This window comes from Ambystoma mexicanum, chromosome 7q, assembly GCF_040938575.1.
Source record: "Ambystoma mexicanum isolate Mex_15411 chromosome 7q, UKY_AmexF1_1, whole genome shotgun sequence".
NCBI classification, from domain to species: Eukaryota; Metazoa; Chordata; class Amphibia; order Caudata; family Ambystomatidae; genus Ambystoma; species Ambystoma mexicanum.
This window is the reverse complement of record NC_090941.1, coordinates 78,170,940-78,192,717: the sequence shown is the minus strand read 5'-3', so window position 1 is coordinate 78,192,717 and position 21,778 is coordinate 78,170,940.

Here is a 21,778-nt window from a genome sequence, read left to right as displayed (position 1 = left end):
GGCCCAGCACACCTCTTGCAAGGAAACCAAAGTTTTATTTCCACAAAAATAGAAATGTGCCAGCAAAGGTCTGTGCTGCCATGGAAGATTCTGTCGAGATCAGTACGGCCAACACTTTATGAAGCCATAGAGTGTCATCAGTGACGTAAGTTACAAAGTGTACACATTTAAATGGCTGGTTGGATGCAACCCTATACCAAAGCTACCTGCTCCATAAGGGATGCCAGGCCATTGGTCACAGCCTCTTCTTCCATGTGGGCTCATCCTTGCTCATCATCAGGCATAGAGCTGCAACTAACTGGCAATTACATGAAGAAAAGAAATACTGGCTCTGTCTCTGACCTGATGTGCATTCGGTACGGCAGACCTGGGCTAAGAGGATACTTCAAGGCCTTCACTTCTAGCAACTACAACTCGATTCCAGACACATTGGAGCCCAAACAAATTCCCCACCCTCGATTAAGCTATGTCGTTTTACCCCTCCCAGCACCTTGCAGCACAAATCACGTTAACTATGATGTAGGCAACTGATCCCTATCCTTCAGATCTTTTCTGATCAATTGGGGGTCTAACAGTTTTATGGTTGGGGGTATGGAACTGACTGGTACATTTAAATGCTGATGGTCTTGGGACTTGGTTTTTCGGGTGCTATTACTTAGAGTTGTGACAGGAAAGAACAGAGGCTCGAGCCCTCCTTTTTGTGGGATAATTTTTCACAGTGGCCCTCATTACGACCCTGGCGGAGGACCATGGTGCAATTTGCACCTTGGTCCATGGCGCAGAGCTGCCAACTCCGCCATGGGGGTTGGCGGACTTACCGCCCCATTCCGACCTTGGCGGGGCGGTAAGTCCCCAATCCCCATTTACCCTTCCCCATTCCCATTTTTGCCCCATAGGGTATAATGGGAGTGGGGAAGGCGTTAATTACGCCACCGTAAATTACGGTGGCATAATTAACAACAGGTCCCGTAGCGCCATGGATTTTTCCGGCCGGAAAAACCAGGCGAAAAAATCGCCATGGCGCTACGGGAACTCGTAGTCTGGCGGAAAGGTACGCCATGCATTACGCTGGCATTAAATCCTTTCCGCCAGGGTCGTAATGAGGGCCAGTGAGCTGTCAACCCCCTCGTGGCCTTACAGGGTGCATTCCTTCTGTGATACGAAATGTTGGAAACATGAGACAATGAAAGGCCTATGAATCTCAGCAGTTCTGGCCCTTCTCACTGGTGCACAAGATAAAACCTATTCTCACCTGCATACATTTTATTTCCATGTGTGTGACTCGGGCCTATGGCCCTGGCTGCAGCCCGACGTTAGGCCTCGATTCCAACATGGCTGCTACTTTCTAAGATAGCGTTTGATTCCCCATGTGTACCAGAGCATAAACGTACACCACCCTCCCCACACTATGGCCCCTAGAGACAACCCTCTCCCCCCTGTAACCTCCCCTAGCCTCTAGTGTACACTTCCAGGCCTCTAACTCATCTGAAAGCGCTGGGGCGCTTGGGATGATCGCTCCCACCTTCCCAACACATGTGGCCCTCTGCCAACTCATTGTGGTTGTAAGTTTACTACAAAAATAATAAGATTTCGGCATGCATTACTTAAACCATGGACTGGTCCACTTAATAATTATCCTGGGGTAAATATGTATTGCAGTCCAGGGCTCTGCAGGGATTTTCAGTCAAAGTATTATTTAAGTACATGGAAATCGTGATTGACCTCCACTGAGCCAATCGCAATGCTTAGAGTGCAGCCAATAACTACTGGCATTGACTGCATTCTGAACATTCTGTCTTCAGACGCAGACAGGGGAAAAAATGCAATATACTGGCAAGAGGTTTTTCAACAAGGCACTTCCTCTCTGTAAGGAGATTTTTTTGCTGAAGCATATTATTTAACATATGTAAGAGAAAGCTAACACGTTGGAAAAAAAATCATTTTGTTATAGGGAAACCATTTACTTTTACATGACATCAAATGCCTCCTCGTGTTAAACCTGCCCCAGTTCAACTACGTTGCAATTAACATGCTTAACTTATGATATCAACCATGTTATTAAAACAGCACAAAACAAAACCACATTTAATTTACTAACTCATTGTGTCTATTTACTTTTTACTTTATCCACTCTTTAAAGTAAATGTTTTACTTCCCCCAACAAAATATGCATTTCTATTACCCTTCCCCAACTTGGTGGCTGGGCATTATCCTGCAATAATGTCCCCTCCCTCAGTCTGCAAGGCTATATTGGCACTTCTCTTACAATGGGACCATTTTTTTATATTTTATGGTGAAATGGCACCACCTGGTCCAAATCTGGCCCTAAGCAGTTGCCTAATTTGGCTAAATTGCATTTTGTAATAATGCTTCTGATTGTAGCAACGCATTTTCGCAAGAATGTAACCATTTCAGAGTGCAACACTTGTGTGTGCATTGCTGCATTCTCTGTCACTTCATTGCCAATATGGTGTATGTCCTTCATAACAGTATATATGTTTTACCTTCTGCCATATCAGTGTTGGCTGTGTTCCAAGGGAATTCTTCCACTGGCAAATGTCATTTTATGATTAGGTGGAGCACAAATACAGAAGTGTTATGATATGCCATACTCCAATTCATCAAGATTATGACGGAAATGGTAAAAGAAATCCTGAACTGAGGTGTGTGTATGCATTGAAATGCAACACGTGGTATATGGTAATCCCACATAAACCCAACTCAGATTAGCACTGGCAGCAATGGCAGTAATGGCAATTACCACTTGTGTTAATCAAGGAAAAGGCACTCTTTCACACCTGTGTTCAAGGCCAATATGTCCCAGTCCTTCCTTAGCTGTGATTATCTCTAAACAGGTGGACGTTGAGAGGTTGAGACGTTGCCACAGTAACTGTTAGATGCCATATGTTTTTTAAGAAGAATATATTTCTTCAGTTGCTGCAGGCCATTTATATACACACATCACACCGCGTTCCGTAAAACCGCTTTTGTCTGGTAATTGCCTTCACCTACAGTCGTTTCCTTTTCCAAATCGCAGCTTGTTAGTGGCATCCTTACTATGGGAAATATTGGCTGTTCGGCCTAGCAGGAAAGCCTGATACTGCAAGGCAGACATTCCCAGAGGCGTCAAGTTCAAACTGCAACTGCCGCTCCTAGTGAAAAAAAAACAGGTGTAAATTACACACTTTGGTAGAATGGCTGAGCATAAACTGGTTGCACTGCAGTATTGAACCTATTGCTTAAAGGCCTCTGAGTTACTCGCTTCTAAAACGCAACTGCAATAGACATACATACATTTATAAGAAGACGACAGTTTGGATATGTATGAGGAAATGGCTGTTGCTTTTGAATGGTAAATTGAGCATACAATGTGCTTTTGCAAAGTGCGGTAGGCACATTTTGCACTTGCGGCCAACCGCATAGAAATTGTGTGCGAACCCCAAAGCAGGAATGCACAATTTCTACCTAGGGGACATTGTATGCTCAAATTCACACACACAAAAGTAACCATGTACACATTTCTACAAGTTAAATGTAAAAATGGATCTTGAACAGTAAAAAAGTTTAATTGTTTATCCTGAAAGTCTTGTCAAACTTTGGGGAATATGTACCACTTGCAGTGAAAACATTTTGCAAAAAGTGTAATTTGCTCCTGCTGATCTGCGTGTGGACCACAGGTGCCCAGGTGAGAAGAAGGAACGATTGGCAGAGGAGCTAAGTATTTGCTCCTTGTTTGTGAAATGAATTGATCCATCTACATTTGTCAGTTTGTTCCTTCCTTTCAATGAACGGATACGGCTATTCCAACAGACACACTGTTTCTCTAATTCAGTAGATGTTTATGCACGTGCACCCTTTCTGCTCATAAAGCTTCATGTTTATATTCAGGTACATTCTATGCAATGGAATATTTTAGATTGCTTGCTATTAAACGCAATTAAAGGAACTTCTAAAATATTGCATGTTTATATTTTAAATGTCAACCTTTAATACATACTACAAATTAATTATTCACTAGTACTCATATCATACATGTGTGCCTGTCTATTGTTCTATGTCTTGTTCTTATTGTTAAGCATAATGAAATAACATATGTACCAAGAGTGACCCAAAAATATGTTCACATGCGTAATGAGTGATCTCATGTCTGATGGCATCAGTGATGTCATATTTGATGTGACGTGTGATGTCATCCGTGATGTAATGTCATCATTTTGGTCATTGGCTGTGCAACGGTGACAAGCAGTTAAGGTGTCTTTGCCTGAATTGTCTGCCGAATTTCAAGGGATTTGTTGTGTTACATTTTTACATTGACATCTCTTTAACTAATGTTGTTTCACCGAATTTGAAAGGTTTTTTTGCAATGTATTGTTCCTCTTAAATGTTTTCAAACTAAACGTTTTTTCATTGAATTTGAAGTTTTGTTGCTATGTATTTTTCACATTAAATCTGATCACCTTAACTCTCTCTTAACTAATGTTTTTTCACTGGATTACAATGGTTTTGATATATTATAGTGTCTTTGGGGCCCACTAGCCTTGGGCTTCCGCCTTGGCCACTGTACATGTTGTACCAATATGTTTCTTTGGGGTCCATGAGCCATGGCCTATGGCTGTGGTCACTGTAAATGTTGCACCAATAGATTTTTAGGGGCCTACTTGCCATGGCCTTCAGCCTGACCACTGTACATGTTGCACCCATAGGTGCTTTTGAAGCCCACTAGCCATGGCCTTCGACCTTGCCCACTGTACATGTTGCACTAATATGTTTATTTGGGGCACACTAGCCATGGCCTATGGCTGTGGCCACTGTACGTTTTGCACCCATATGTTTCTTTGTGGCCCACAAGCCATGGCCTTCGGCCTTGGCCACTGTCCATGTCACACCAATAGCTTTCTTTAGAGACCACTAGCCATGGCCTTCAGCCGTGGGCACTGTACATGTGACACCAATAGGTTTCTCTGGCGCCACAACCTTCGGCCTTGGCCACTGTCCATGTTGCACCAATAGCATTCTTTGGGGCCACGACGTCGGCCTTGGCCACCTACATGTTACACAAATAGTTTTCTTTGGCTCCCACTAGCCATGGATTTTGGTTGTGGCCACTGTATATGTTCGACCAATTACGTTCTTTAGGGTCCACTAGCCATGGTTGGCCATGGCCAGGGCCCGAGCTTTCAGCCTTGGCTACTTTACATATTGCACCAATAGTTTATTGGTGGCCCTCTAGCCATAGACTTTGGACATGGCCACTAGCCAAAGACTTCGGCCATGGTCAGTGGCCATAGACTTCAGCCATGGCCAGTGGCCAAAGACTTCAGCCATGACCAACGGCCATGGCCTTTGTACTTGGTTACTGTTCATGTTGCCCCAACAGCTTTCTATGGAGCCCACTAGCCATGGTCTTCGACCATGATTAGTGGCCATGGTTGAACATGTTGCACCAATATGTTTCTGTGGGGACCACTAGCCATAGCCTTCAGCCTTGGCCTCTGTATATATTGCACCAATAGGTCTATTTGGGGCCCACTAGTGATAGCCACTAATTACATGGCACATTGAATCACTCATGGCATCACTGATGACATTACTGATGGTGTCACTAATTACCTCACTGATATTACTAGTTTGATTAATGACATTTTGAAATATGTCAACTCTGTTTTGTTGCATAACATATACGTACCTATGTCATACTTACACTTTACATTGTATTCTGCCCTTGTTTCTTTAAATGTAGTGTACGGTGCACAATTGTGATTGCATACAGAGATTATTAAAATGAAGAGTAGTACATAAGCAATATGTACTTTGGAAGGTCATATGTAATATTGGAATGAAAATTCTTAATTTGTTTTCAAAAGAAATGGCTAAACATATTAATGATATAACTGCCATGTCTGTAATTAAATATTTACTTTCTAATCTTCAATTATTTTCTATAAATGTATGTTTTATAGAAAAAGTAACTGATATTTTTGTATATTAACCAAACTTTGAATTCTTAGATTCTTTTCTATTAATGCACATGGGCAAATACTTTTTATTATATGTGATTGTTTTTTTTATAAAACATGTAATTTAGAAAGTGATGTGCTCATGTAATTGTATTACAGTAAGAATTGTAAAAGTAAATGTCTAAATTTACTATTTTCATTATACTTACATTAAACATGTTTCTACTTCTATCAAATCTTATTTTTTTTTACTTCTATGTATATTTATTATGTTATGTTTGAAATACCTGAAATATGTTTACCTGAATCAGGTACTTTGTACGTAATTAATTAATGTAATTGTTTACTAATTCATGAAATTCAGACAATTTGTGTAATGTTACATATTTTTATTTCAAATTGTATAAGTTCATAAGTACTACAAATCAATGCTCCACATGTAATATGATACTTCTGTATCAGTGTATTATCCCATGTTATGTTATGTTATGTTCTACTTTATATTATCAATAATGTCATATGTGATGTAATTATTGATCTCATCAGTTATGTCCTGGATGATGTCATTAGTAATGCCATCAGTGATGCATCAGTGATGCCATGTGTGATGTAATTAGTGATGTCACTAGGGATGTCATCAATGATGTCAACTGTGATGTCATCACTGCGGTCATATGCTACACAACAGGCTGCTTATAGTTAAAGTGCACTTGCTTGAAATGCGAGTGCGGAATTTTGGGGCTTTGCTGCTTGAAATGGGATCAGCTTAACAGTCTTTTAAATTATGTTTTTTCAATGAATTTCAAGGGTTTTGTTATACTATAGTTTCTTCAGGGCCCACTAATGGCATTAGACAGTAGCCAGTTCACAGGTTGCACCAATAGCTTTCTTTTGGGCCCACTAGCCATGGATTTCAGAGATGGCAGAACATGTTGCATAGTTTCTTGAGGTCTCACTAGCTATGGGCTTCAGTTGTGGCTTCTGTACATGTAGCACCAATAGCTTTCTTTTGGGGTTACTAGCCCTCGCCACTGGCCATGTCATATCATTAATTTTTCAGGAAACACGCATTGCCCCCTAAACAGAAGATGCAGGCGCTCCAGATGTTAACCTTTTTTTTCTAGCTCATTATTCCCATGATCATTTCACAGTAATCATTTCCAATAACAGAAATTTATGCTGTAGAGTGGTGGTTCGCCCATTCCTGCGATGATGGGAAACAATGCCCTGAATTAACAAGTCTTCCATGTCCTCACAGGCACTCTATTTGCATCCCCCTTCTTTTTTGTTATACTATAGTTTATTCAGGGCCCACTAATGGCATTAGACAGTAGCCAGTTCACAGGTTGAACCAATAGCTTTCTTTTGGACCCACTAGCCATGGATTTCAGCCATGGCCGAACATGTTGCATAGTTTCTTGAGGTCTCACTAGCTATGGGCTTTAGTTGTGGCTTCTGTACATATAGCACCAATAGCTTTCTTTGGGGGTTACTAGCCCTCGCCACTGGCCATGTCATATCATTAATTTGTTATGAAACACGCATTGCCCCCTAACCAGAAGATGCAGGCGCTCCAGATGTTAACCTTTTTTTTCTAGCTCATTATTCCCATGATAATTTCACAGTAATCATTTCCAATAACAGAAATTTCTGCTTTAGAGTGGTGGTTCGCCCATTCCTGTGATAATGGGAAACAATGCCCTGAATTAACAAGTCTTCCATGTCCTCACAGGCACTCTATTTGCATCCGCCTTCTTTTTTCCAGGTCCCCTCACTCCACTCAACTGCATTTTTCTATCCCTAGTCCTCTCCCATTACCACCTATCACACATTGCTCCATGTGACGCACATTTGTTTATGAGCAAGTCTTGCGGTGTTGCTGCTATAATCTTGTGAGATTCCCGCGGTCTTCCACAGATAAACTGAAAATGTTCTGCTTGTTACTGGCTCCCCAACCCGCCTCCAAATCCCAAACTTTACATGATGTCTTCTTTCCCAGTCAAGACCTCTAGCCTGATGTGATTGCTATTGCTATTTCCATGTATATGGCGCCTATTACCAAGCCATCTAAGCGCCTTCGTTCAAAACAGTGTTCCCCTAGGAGTGACTACATCAACAGAAGAGTTTTGAGTCTCTTTCTGAAGTTAAGAAGGTTGCTAGACTCTCTAAGGTCATAGGGAAGTTTATTTTCCTCCTCCAAATACCTTTTTGAGTTCTTTCATTTTCACCTTTTCCCAGTATTATGGTGGGAAATGTTTGCATCGAGCAAATAAAAGGAAATTAAGTCAATGCTTTGAGCCCAAATTGTTTCTTATTTGATTCAAATCTGCCAAGCATTTAACGTGCGATGGCTGATCCAATACTGCACTTTTTCTCCATGGGAAAATTAATGGGAGTAGACTGAAAAGTGTGTTTTGATATTTTCTTAATAATATTTTAATGTTTTAACACATTGTTCCCACAATTTCCAGTTTGGTGGGGCCTTTGACATCCTTGTTACGGGAACATGTTATCCAAATCCATCCTGCAAATAAAAATAGTGTTTTGGGTAAAATGGCATTTCATTTCTGCAAAAACCTATCAGCCTCTCTGCTGCATAGCGCCATTTCCTGTCAAATAATTTTAAAACTCCTGGTCGGATTTACCCCAAACCTGGAAATTTTGTCAATGCTTCGTGCCCAGGTTGTTTCTTATTTGGTCCTAAATCCTTTTGCTCTTTGGCTTTTTTGCTTTCGTAATAATCTTTTAATTTTTTAGCAAACCTTTCCCACAATGTTCAGTCTGGGGGAGCATGTGACAAACCTTTTGTTTGGACAATATCAGCCAAATCCATCCTGCAAGTCAAAAATGATTAGCAATAGATTTGGGATTTCGTTTGACTCATAGTTATCACCTTAACTATAGTGCAGCGACTGCCGTCCTATAATATGGGTTAGAAAATTGGTGCAATTTGGGCATACAGATTTTTTTGTTTACCCTTTGTAATGAACAGGTTTCACATTGCTTGTACCACTCCTTTGTGCATTAGGTACAACTTCCCTTGATACATTCCTTAGACATGAATACACTTAAGCAGTAAAAATGCTTTGTGAATTGGGCCCTATAGTCTTGAAACATATTATGCCTAAGATCTCACGTTTAAAAAAGATTTCGGTTTGGAGGAAAAGGAATATCTGCCACGTTATACTGTAGTTGACACCAACCACTGATTACCTTATTTTTCATATCAAATGTGTTCTTATCATCGTTTCATTTTGAGCTCTTATTTGCACTTTTATATTAATTAGTGTCGCCCATATTATTAAAGATGTGATTTTCACATGTTAAGAATCTGTTTATTTAACACCAGGGAGCACAGTCAATCAATTTGCCGGTCGGGATTGCCTAACAGTACAAGCCTGTGTTCTGAGTAGCCTTCTGGCCAGCTACAACTCTCTGCCTCTGGGCCTTCTGCGGCTCTCTGTCTAAGCATCTGCTGTCTCCTACTTCTTGCCCTCTGCCAGCCACCACATGCCTACTAGATCAAATACACACACTTATCTGCCACTGGACCCCATCCTCACCCACCATCAGTGTGGTGTTTCCCTTTTAAGAACGTGTTTCATGACTTGGTCATGACTATCTGTCAATAAAAGGAGCCTCAGCTGGCACATGTCTCAGAACGGCGGCAGACTCCATGACTCACACTTCTGTGTTTTGTCTCATTTGTTGGGCCTGCCGGCTGATGCTGTGTAAGCACAGCCCTGCTACCCTGGCCTACAGGATGAAGCCGTGTGACCACGGTACTGCAGCCCCCACTGATCTAGGTGCCCCCAGAATAATATGTGTATGTGGGTGCCCCAGGGCACTGTCATGCTGTGTGACCACAGCCCAGTTGCAAGCCCCGGAGCTCCCGGCAACTGATGTCCTGCCGTGTTCATGCAGCATTGAGGGTGATCTCTGCAACAGTCCCCACCGTGTGACCACGGCACTGTCTGTACCTGCTGGGTTCCACCAGCACTGATCGGGCTGGCATGTGTGACCAAAAGTCCAGCCCACAACAGTCCTCTTCTCCACCTTCAGCTAGCCATGGAAATAGAAAGGAGCCTCTTCCTGGAGCACTCGAAGCCATCTTGATAGCGTCCTGCTTGCTTGTATTATAATTTCTTTTAAGTGAAAAAAATGTCCTAAGCACCAGGAAGTTATCCCAGGGCTACTGATGACGATAATGCCTACAATGAGGGCCCGTTTAAGGATGGTAATTCTTGACCATCCAGTAAACTGGGCGGTGGGACATTACACTCTGGTATGGCCCACCACTGCAAGCATCATGTCTAAATATAAGGTCAAATTCAAGAAAAGGTTCTGTCAGCGCAAAATAATTGCTCCGAATGTGGTTAAGATCGAAACACTTATTATATCTGAAATATAAGTTAATTAGTGGCTTTATATAAAGATTATTGGTGGGTCAGAGATTGAGCTGAATAAATATGTTTACACAAATGTAGGTTGAAAAAAGAGTAAATGGCAATGACATATATAAATAAGGCAGTTCGTTTTGAACTGCACATTTTTCCACGATTCATATTTGCTAACTGTTCATTGTGAGTGTAGGCTAGCCTACACTATTGCTCATGTGCTCGCATTTATAAAGCAGCCCTTGGTTCTGCCAGTCAAACGTCAACCAACACGTTTTTGTCGAGGGTGCTGAGAGTCTTTGCAGATGTCCCCTAACGACATAGCTGGGAGGCCAATTCATTAAAACTAACCAAAAGATGTTTCTACAGATGTTTCAAACAGGTGCTCTGTCTGCCGAAATGGAGTTCGCTTTCTTCTGCCTTGCCCTCTTATACAGGTCAAAGGTCGAATCTCCACGGCAGGTTTGTGATGCACGTTAAATCCCAGAAGCCTTTGTTAGCGAACCAGAAGAATTTCGTCTCCATGAAATGTATGTTCAGCAAAAGATAACTGCAGCTGCGTTCTGTTATGGTTATCAAAAACACATGAAGGCAGTTGATGGCAACACAAAATCCAACTCTGTGGCAGCAGACTAAGAGTCTTACAAGAACCCGAAAAATCTGTAAAGTATCAAGCCAATAATCAGACAATTAGCCCACAAAGGCAGAGCAAGTCATTTATCATTCCTTATTGGGAAAATAGGAATTCTATACAGCTGGGGTGTACTTGGGGAGGAACGTCTGAGGTACATCTTTATGAAAAATTCCAATGCTCAATTATAAGGGGAGCGTGACAATGAACATTACTGTAAATGTTGCATTTGGTTTGACTCATGTAGTGGGCTGCGCAAACTAAGACCAGTCAACTGCAGAAATACACAACATGATCAAAAATGCATGGTTTTGCTGACCATTGATAAATTGTGCATTTTCTTTTCTCCGTGGAACAAAACTTTAGCTGCATAGGAGCCCACAATTTATAAAATGTGCACCAGTGCTGGGGAAATTTGCGTTGTCTTTTATACCAGAGCAAACAGTTCCATTGAGTAAAAATGTGCTGATTTTAGATGGACAATTTGTGTCCTGATTCAAAATTGCACAGCAATGATTGAAAGTATTTTTCAATTGTGGGCAATGTGTTTAATACTTAGTCTTCCAATGATCACTTGCTCAATGATAGTTTCTCATTCTTGGAGTGCTTGGACCTGAAAGCCATCATGGATCGAGATTACGTATTGTTGTATTGTGAGGAATTGTCATCTGCCATGGATGTGGAATCTGGCTTTTCTTTATTTTTATTAATTTATTAAATGATGCTGGTAATTCTGTCTCAGAAATGGTGACCTGCCAACCAGGTCTCCCATGCCAAAAGCATAGTGTACAATTATGCTCTGTTGCATGAATACCCTGACTGCCAGCGCCTGCTGTCCAGTGGCCCAGATAAGGTTCAACTTTCACAGGGGCCGTTTTTGACAGCTGCAATGCAAGCCAAGTCTCTGCAGAGAAGGGGCTGCATTTAAGACATGCACCCATGTTCCCAAAGCCGCATTACTATGAGAGTTGCAATCCTGGTGTCAGCTGCAAGCTTCAAATATAAGCCATACTTGAATTTAGGTATGGTGGCTACTATCTCTCCTAATTATCCAAGCCACATCAATTTGATATCGTACATGTGCCAGCACTTTGAATGTAGCTGAGCTGTTTAAGGGTTATGTGCGTTCAGGTCGGACAGACTGGATGGCTACGCATCTCCTTTTGATCCTTTGTGAGGTCTGATAACACCTACCTTCCTGCAGGCGCTGGCTTGGGAAGCAGGAATTAAATGCACGCACATCCAAAAAGGACTAGCCTCACACCCAGGCGTTGATTACCAAAAGGGACTTTGGTGCTGGTGAAAAGGGAAGGGAATGAGGTAGTGTAAACAGAGGGAGATTAAACCAGCTGGGTGAATATTTCACCATCTTTTCTCTCTATACATCTCTTCCTTCCTATTTTCCTCCACTTCCTTAAACGCAAAATGCTTTGGGTATGATGTCAAAAGGCAAAGTCCTCTTGTACCAAGGAAAGGGATGGGACCCCTAAAGCAGGCTTTCTTTAACCCGGTCACTTTTGGTATTTTGCCTTTATAAAAAGTGGTCTCCCACTCCTTCTCAGTTTCATCTCTGGACTTCAGCCCTTGAAAAATAATTAGTTTGAACCCTGTTGGCAGAGTAGTCTTATCCAAACTCCTACATTTGCGAGGTGAAGACAGGTAATTCAATGTAGTGGCAAGCGCTGCTCCCTAACCTTCCCCAGGTTAACCCAAGGACCACATTGGGGGTGACCTAATGATAGAGCAAAAGCAACCTCACTGCTACACAGGACCACTGCATGCTAAAGGACTCATGAAGGTGTTCCAGCTGCCTCCCTCCAGCACCCTGTGTTTTGGAGCCTGAGACCTGGCTACTTTACTTTAATTCCTTTTGCATTAGAGAGCATATGCTTTTTAAAGACCATTGTGGTTTCTAGTGCCTTTTTCCCCTGTCTCCTTACCCAGAATGCTGCATCTTGCCATCTTTGCATCTTCTGTGATTTCTCTATATTGGGTAGGTTTAGTAGTATTTTATATGCAGTTATTATAATATATGGTATGTTTAATTAGTGCATATATATATATATATATATACCTTAATTGGACATTTAATCAGGGGAGCATAGCTCAGGGGCAACATGCTCGCCTTGGAAGCAAAGTGACACTGAGCAACACGGGTTCGATCCCCAGTCCGCGCTTAAAAACCTCTGGGTATTAAGCACATTATAAATAACACCTATTAACATATTCCATTATTTTGGACTGTTGTAGTTTGCTGCTTGGGTTGTTACTGTGTAACATTCACACCGTCTTGAGAGTATAGCCTTCCCTCGGGCCAAGTACCAACAAAATGCGAAGAAGGTATATGGCTTAAATGTGCCTGTTTTACCTTTATGATTGGGTTCACTCTTATTTTGTAGAAGTGTGAGGGCTAAGTAGACTTTAGCCTCTACTCATTCTTGTACTCCAGCAGGGCAGAATTCATTTGTCACATTTCTGCATTTGCACAAAAGTGGTTTTCTGTATCAAGTAGAATTCACCAGTAAAAACACCTGGCACTGTATAACATACACTTCAATTTTGCAGTGTATTGGAAGTGGATCCAAAATTTCAATGGACAAAAATACATTTGTGAAAAAGTTATATGTAGAGGAGCAATGTTTGCCGCAAATGCTGGTGCACAACTGAACTGCAGCAATGCAACTTCTATGGAACACTTGTCTAGGTTTAGAAATAAAAACATTAATTTGGGCTTTAATATGTTTTTATTTTATTTAAAATGATATAGTTTGTTACAAACTTTTCATTTATCGGTTATTCTTACACTGATACTTCAAATCAGTTTTGATTAGAGCTGATTAAATTACAAGTTCAGTTCAGTGTGTCAGCTCTAATATATTTCGTAAAAATTGCACTATTTTAAAAATGAGTTTCTTTTCTTGACCACTCATTATTTGTGCCCATCTCGTTTCTGTATCCATTTCAACTGATGAGATATAAGAAAAAGCTGTGAACATCTGTCTCTTTTCGTTTAGTTCTGGACATATCATTGTCAAGTGATAGATTGTTTCGCATTCATTGGTTTTACAGAAGCGGCAGGTTGCCTCTGCAGATTCTAGTTGTTTTGTTGCAGCTAGATAGTCTCTGGTCGGGAGAATGTTAAGTCTGATTCTCATATATGTTGCTCTTATCGCTGGGTCTGGGAAAGTCGTAAGGTACATCAGTGTTTTATTGATTGCTCGAATATCCGCATGGCAACTCATGTTTCTTGAATAATTTGTGATAGTGCTACAAGTCTTTATCCTGTCGTTTGTCATCATTTGTCTCTTTGCGTGTTGAGGTCTTTTTGTGAGCATTTCTGTAGTGATGTCTTCAACTTCCCTCTTCTGAAGCAGTCCTTTTTTCCATGTCTTTAGAACTGAGTTGTTCATGGCCAGGTTATGATCTCTCAAAATGTATATTGCAGGTATTTTGTCTTTTGATAGCAGTTTGCCCATAATATCTAGTTGTTTCCATTTTACGATGGAGACCATGGATTGGGTGGCAATTTCGTGGTGTATTCTGACCATTGGATATGAAGATGGGAGGTTGAAAATCTTTCGCCAGAAAGTGCCTTCAAGTCTTAGCCACGTGATGTCCTGTATCTGCATCATTGCCTCGCTTCCATATGTGATCGTTGGCATAACCTTTTGTTTATAATATGCAAGTATTGGTTTCATTGAGAATTCTCCATATTTTCGATGTATTACACATCCCTGTCTTGCCAATGATTGTATCTTTGTCTCCAGTTTGACAGTCCATTGTTTCTCGGTTATAGACTGGTTTATGGTTATACCTAAGTATTTGTATTTTGTAATATCATCAAGTCTGGTTTCATTGAGTGTTAGTTTTAGTGATTTGTTGCTTTGGAATGGTTGTTTTGCCAAGGACATCGCTTTTGTTTTTATCTAAGTTTATCATGAGTTAATTCTCTTGCATGTACATGTTCAATAGTTATAGACTTTCCTGGAGTCCAGCTGGTGTCTTATCCAGTAGTATGATATTGTCAGAGTACATCAGTATCGGTACTGGAATTGAGTTTATTTTTGGTGGATTCAGTGTTTTACTTTTGATGTTTGCTTCAATGTCTGCACTATATAGGTTCTAAAGATTGGCAGCGAGTGGACAACCTTGTTTTAGTCCATTGATCGTTTCAATAGAGGGAGACGTGATTCCAGTTTTCGTCATTCTTACTGTTATAGAAGTGTTTGTATAGAGCTGTATGATTTGTTCTAGTATTTTCCTGGGGCAGTTCCATGTTCTTAATTTTCTCCATAATTTTGGTCTGGAGATTGAAACAAACGCCTTGTGTAAGTCAATGAAGGCTGCGTGTACCTTGGTCTTATTTTTCATAGCTTGCTGTTTGTTTAAATTTAGGAGTATTAGGTTCACGTTTCTTCCTACATTCGCAGTGAAACCTGTTTTTCGAATCGCACAATGGTTATTCAATGTCGCCCAGTGTTTTAATTTTTTTTCCAATAGTGATGCAAGAAGTTTACCCAGGGGGTCCAGTAGTGCTTTGTGCCTAATGTTTCAGGGATCTTCTCTCCGGCCATTATGGTGGCTTTTTTCCAAGACTGTGGAATCTGCTTTGTATGTTAATTGCTGTTAGAATAGAGTCCATTGCACTTGCCCATAGCTCGGTCTCTTTTCTGATTGTTTCATTTGACAGGCCATCTGGTCCTGGTGCACGCAAGGTGTTCCATTTTTTTATCATGTCTAATAGGTCTTGCTTTTCATAAAGAATACACTATCGGTTTGTAACTTGCTGTGTGATGTTGTCCAATTCTGTGTTTCACTTAGCATAAAATGTGGAATAATACTGGATCCATTGGTGTTCGTTGACATTTGCTGTCAGGTCTTGTTGTTTCTTGGCGTTATTGTTTAGTAGGTTCCAGAGATCTCTTAAATTATGTGTTTTGTAGGTTTCCATTATTGCTTCAGCATCTTTTTGCAGCATTATGTTCATATAAGATTTTTTCCAATTTGTGTAGTGTTGTCTTGTTTTTTTTATTTGTTGCTTACAGCTGGGACTGTTGTATGTTCGTAGTCTTCGGATTGTTTTCCTCATCTCCTTTTTCTTTTCTACTAGCTCAGCATTATATGTATGTCAACGCAGCTTGGTTTCGTTGTTTTTATTTCCTTTAAGGTACGATTTTAGTAGAAAGTTATAATTCAGTTTTTCTGTGTCAGAAGTTAGTGGGTGTTGTAGCTTTTGTACCAATAGCTGAGTTTCCACTTTGTTTATTCTTATTCTTAAGTTTTTCCCTGTGGTTACCATAGTAGTACGTAAGAGTTGATTTCGGGGTTCCATTAAGCCATGGCCTTCTGCAGACACTTGGTAATGATTGCTGGATATAGTTGTGTGACTCCTGATTTCCGTAATTGAGTCTTTCAGTTCTTCTGACAGGTAGATATAGTCAATGACTGCTGAGGACTTTCCTCTTTCTCATGTTGGTGTGGCTTTTCCTACAGTGTCAAGTGGTTGGTTTAGAAGCATCAGGTTTCTGATTTTCATTTCTTTTTGCCACCTCTTTGCTCTCGTAGTTAGATCTGCACTTTTTGCTAGTACAACCTTTTCTGTGTAAAGTTGTATGTTCAAGTCTCAGCAGACGATGAATTCTGCTTCATTGCATTTTGCTCTGATTTTGTCAATTTTTAGGAAGATTCCATCTATGAAGATGTTTTCATTAATCGTAGCAGGATTCCAGTAAACGTTCATTATTGAAATGACACTTTTCGGTTTCTTCTGGCTTCTTTTCTGATCTTGGTCTTGTTGTATATTTATTATTATATTTTGGGTGCAACGATTGATGTTAGTGGAAGTGATAATGGTCCAGTTTGGTGCTATCTTTATCAGTGTAAGTAGACCTGGTGAGGGTCTTCCTTGTAGTCCTTTCGTAGCTGGATTTAGTAATGTCATATATCCGTCAAAGGCCAGTGTTTCCCTAAGCCACGTTTCCTGTAGGCAGATGATGTTAAATTTTAAAAATTAAATTGTTGGTTGGTCGAAGAGATGTTTGTTTCCTCTTGTGTTCCAAGTGCATATCGACCATTTGCAGGGAATTTTCTTAACTTGTTATGGTTCAATTGTCTTATCGAAAGAGTTTTCCGCAGAAGAACTGTCATAGATTCATTGGAAGGGGTATATTTCGCCGTCCGATTGGTTATTGTGACCTGAGTTTATTGTCGAGAAAGTTGTGTTCCAATTTTGTCTTCTCTGGGTCGATGAGATGGATACTTCTAGATCTGACTCTCTGCATGAGTTGGTCGGAGTCTCATATTTTCTAAAATGGTCTCCTTTTTGTATTGGATCTGTGCATTCAAAGCCCACCTTTGTCAGTGTTTCTTATAGCGAATATATTTTCTCCAACATTTCCTTATCTCTTAGCTCAATTTGGACAGTGTCTAAACAAGTGTGATCCTCAAAAATGATCAGCTTAATGTTGTTTGTTGAAATAGTTTTTAATTGAGGAATGGTTTTTAAAAGTATGAGGCTATTAGTTCTATTAAGTATTAGGTGCTCTGTTCTCCGTATATTGTTCTTTATCCGTAAATTGTAGTGTAGTTGTTCTTTCATCAGAGTCATGAACCATGGTGTTCGGATGCCATCTTGTGTTGAGCTATTTTTGTTCTTTTCTCTGGATTGTACTTCTCTGTCATTTTGTGATTGTCTCTTTATCACAGTTTGATGATTTTTTCTTTGATTTGAATCATGTGTGCTCAGGTCGTGCAGTGTAGATTCCAAGGATCCATCTGATATTTCTTCATAATTAGCTTGATCTTCAGCTGTTCCGAGTGAGGTGTCAAATGAGTCCTCTGTTATTTCTTTGCAGTACATCTCATTATATTCAAATTTCTTTTCTGTGTATTCATCCATGATTATCATGGTAGATTTATTTATTTCATTGAATTTTCCATCCACAGCTTTTTCTTGCTTATCTAGGTGTTCAATTACCTTAAGGAGGTCAGTAATACTTTGGTCAAGGGTTTCCCCAGACATTGGTTTTGGACTAGATATTTTTTGGTGTTTATTCGTGTCATGTTGGAATTTGTGCGACTTTTTGCAGAAGTACTTGCCTCAGTGGTAGGTTGTTCTGCTTGTTTATCCTGAAGCGTTATGTTTCTTAGGAAATCTCTTGAGCCCGTCTGTTTATTGGTTGGCTTCTTTTTTTTGTTGTTGATTTCCAGTAGTCTGTTTTGGTAATTTAGGTGTTTGTGAAAATATCTGAAAGATGTCAGTTGTCTCTTTATTCGCTGTTGTTGGTGGAATTTCAGCTGGTTGTAGGATCGAGAAATCTACGATTTTGCCATCGCTACAGTATGTTTCTCGATATCCTACTTGAATTTGGTTTGCGGTTTTAAGTTCCATCTTATTTTCCATACTTTGACCGTGTTTTGTCTGTTGTTGTAGAGAAACTGTCATTCAGTTCAAAACATTGGTTGTGAGTCGCGCTTTTTCTTCTCGATCGCCTCTTGTAATTTCGAAGAGTCTTTCCTGCCACCTTTGTGTTTGTTTCTTCTCTGTTTCAAGTCTTTTTTCTGTTGTGTGTGTGAAGTTTTCCATATATATATATATCTGTTTTGAATGTATCATTGCTAGCAAAGTCGCGTGGTCGCATATATTGTCTTTCATATCTTTTTGTAGCTTCACAAACGGTATCATTGACTGGGAGATTATTGTGATTGACATGTTTGGTAAACATGTTTTGTAGATCAATCATTGTCGTTCGAATTCTTGGCATATTGGTATTCTCTATTTCTGGGGTAGATGGTTTGTTTTTGTTTTTTGTATTTTCTGGTTCCTTCTTTCATGTTCATCTTGTTGTTGTTTTTAAATTGTAGGAACGTAGTATAGCAAGAGTCTTCAAAATCGCAATTAAATTGTTGTGGACATTTTTCTTTCCCCTCTGATTTATTTTCTTTTCCCTTTGATATCTCTGTTTTCTTTGTTTTGATTGGTACTGGTCGAGAAGCTATTGGAGTTGAAGATGACTTTGGTAGGTTTGCTATAGTTAGTTCTCCGAAGAATTCTCTACGCTTTTCTACATTAGTCAGTAAAGATTCTATCTCTGTAATATCAAGAGATAATCGGGCTGTGGCCGGATTTTGTGGGGTCATTTGATGTTTTTTCTTGTAATTTTTTGGAATTGACATGGCATGTGTTTGTGACCATTTTAGTTTTGCCTGGTTTGCCTGTTCTTTTTTTAACGTGTTCATTTGTGATAATCCTGGTAGTTTTGAGAGCTCCAGATTAAATAAGTGGTGATTGTGCCCTCTTTCCTGTGTCCTCCTGTGATGTTGTGATTGTTGTAATGGTAGTACGGACTTTTCTCGCATCTGTTCATATTCTTCACTTGATTCCAGCCTTTCTATTCACTCACTTTCTCCTGATGTATTCTGCACATCTGTTTTTTCTTTGTCGTTTTCCTCTAGTGTCTTAATCGCATCATGGAGCTGCTTGTGTTTTCTGTCCTCAGTGTTCATATTTATTTTGTCTGATATTTCCTCCTGATTTGTCCCAGTGTTCTTTCCATCATCTACCTTAGTGTTGAATTTTTTCTCAATAATATTGATTATGTGTAGGTCTGATATTTTCTGTGTTTCTTCAGTTTGCAATTTCATACTTTTCCTTTTGGTTTCACCAGGGTCTTCTTTGATACAGTTGGGGTTTTTGGAGTCTGTGTTTCAATTATTTTCCATAATTGATCCATATTCATTGGATCTTTCTTCGCTTAATCGTATCAGATTCGTTTTTTCCTCTACCTCTGTATTCATTGTTTATTTTTGTGTCTTAAAGATTTCCTCTTTCTTTGATTTTTGTAATTCTTTGAACTGGGTTTCTTCCTTTTTTGATTTTTGTAGTTCTTCCAACTGGGTTGCAATTGAATTTTGTAAAAGGGAAGGCTGTGGCATGCCGAGTTCCTCTCGTTCTTGTTTTATGTTTTTCTACTTGTTTAATGTTTGCTCTATTGTTTGTTGGTTTTGATCTTTTATGGTTCTGCGTGGAGAAGTTGCTTCCAACTTGCCTCTTCTGTCTGGTTTTTGGGAAAGCCAGGAGGGCTGGTTTTTCTGTTTTACCAGTTTGCATTATACCTTTATGGTGAGCTGTTTTAGTTCCAATAACTTCGGGTTGGCATCTGCTTCTGTTATCACTAAACTCTTTGGGGGGTTCTCTTGCAAAGACATTTAAAGCAATTCCTTTGATGTTGGGATATTGAGTTCAGTGGTTATAGGTTTTGTTAACAGACGGGGTGGATCACAGGCCGGATTGTATTAGTTCCCAGTGCACTCTCTCTGGCTTCTGTAGATAGTGTTTCTTCTTTCAGCTGTAGGTTCTTACTAGGTCTCAGGGAGAGTGTGTTGATCTCAGCAGGGGGTTTCGGAATCTCTGAAGTTGCTCCGAATATTTTCTTTCTTGGATACCTACACGTGACCTGGTGTTAGCTTTGCAATCATTACTTATTCATTGGAAGTGAACTGAGCTTAGACTGACACCTCATTACATTTGCCTCTTAGAGGGCAGTCTTCTGTTGAAATGGCTATATGAAAAGTTGAACTTGGTGTAATGTGGCATAAATCATTTTACAGTTGTCAAATAGCTTCAAATAATTATGCCAAAGCTATCTTAATCATTCATATCAGTAGAGGCAGCATACAATATATGACACAAATATACAGTAAAATGTTTAGAAAAGATTAAAAAAAATGAATTACTAGCAAGTAATTCAATAGTAAAGAGGCAAGTGCTACACGATAATAACAACAAATACTAATATAACAATCAATTTAATAATAGTTTACACAAGAATAGAGTAAAGCCAAGATTCAATAATCTGAGTAGAAAATGGGTGAATTTATTTTATTTTATTTTATTTTATTTTATTTTATGGTTTAAAGTGCAGACCTAGCTCGAGAGCAGTGGAACAAAGTACAGAGTGTGGATAGCCTACATTTGAACTGGTGTCTTTCAACAGTAGCGCAGTACTGTGAGGTCTGAACATTGGTAGTGGAATTAGTCCTTGGTCAGGTTTAGTTGAAAGAATCATGTTTGAGAGATTTGCGAAATTGGAGAATTATGTGGGAATTCTGAGCCGACACCGGGATCGAGTTCCAGAGGATGGGTGCATGACAAGAGAAGGATTGTTTGTGGGTCCTCTCTTTGTGGACGAGTTGTGATTCAAGACAGTTGCTCGATTTGCTATGCAAGGAGCATGTGCCAACAAATAAGTGGAACTTAGTCACCAGGTATGCTGGTGTGCTACTCATGAGTGATTTGTAGATTATACATGAAGTCTTGAACAGTATCCAGGCCTGGACAGGAAGCCAATGTAGTTTGCATAGGATGGGGCTAATTCGGTCAAATGTGCATGTTCCTGTAATAAGACATGCTGCAGTGTGGTGGACTGCTTTTAGGGGAGCCAAGTGAGCACATGTAGGCCCTGTGAGAGCATTTCCCAATCGATGTGTGAGACTACAAAGGCCTCCACTATGGTCCGTATGTCCTGTGGTGGGATGAAGGGTTTCATTTTTCAAAGGGTAGAGATACAGAGCCAGGCTATTTGGGCCTTCTTGGCTATGTGTTTCTGGAAAGACAGGCTTCTGTTAATGGTGAAAACTAAGGATTAAGGAGATAGAGAGTTTTGGATGAAATAATTTTAAACGTATATCATTTAATAATTGTCGGACAAGTTGGTTTTCAGCGGATGGACCGATGAGGACGAATTCAGTCTTGAATGGGTTTAGGGATTGTTTTCTTTTTTTTTGTTTTTGTT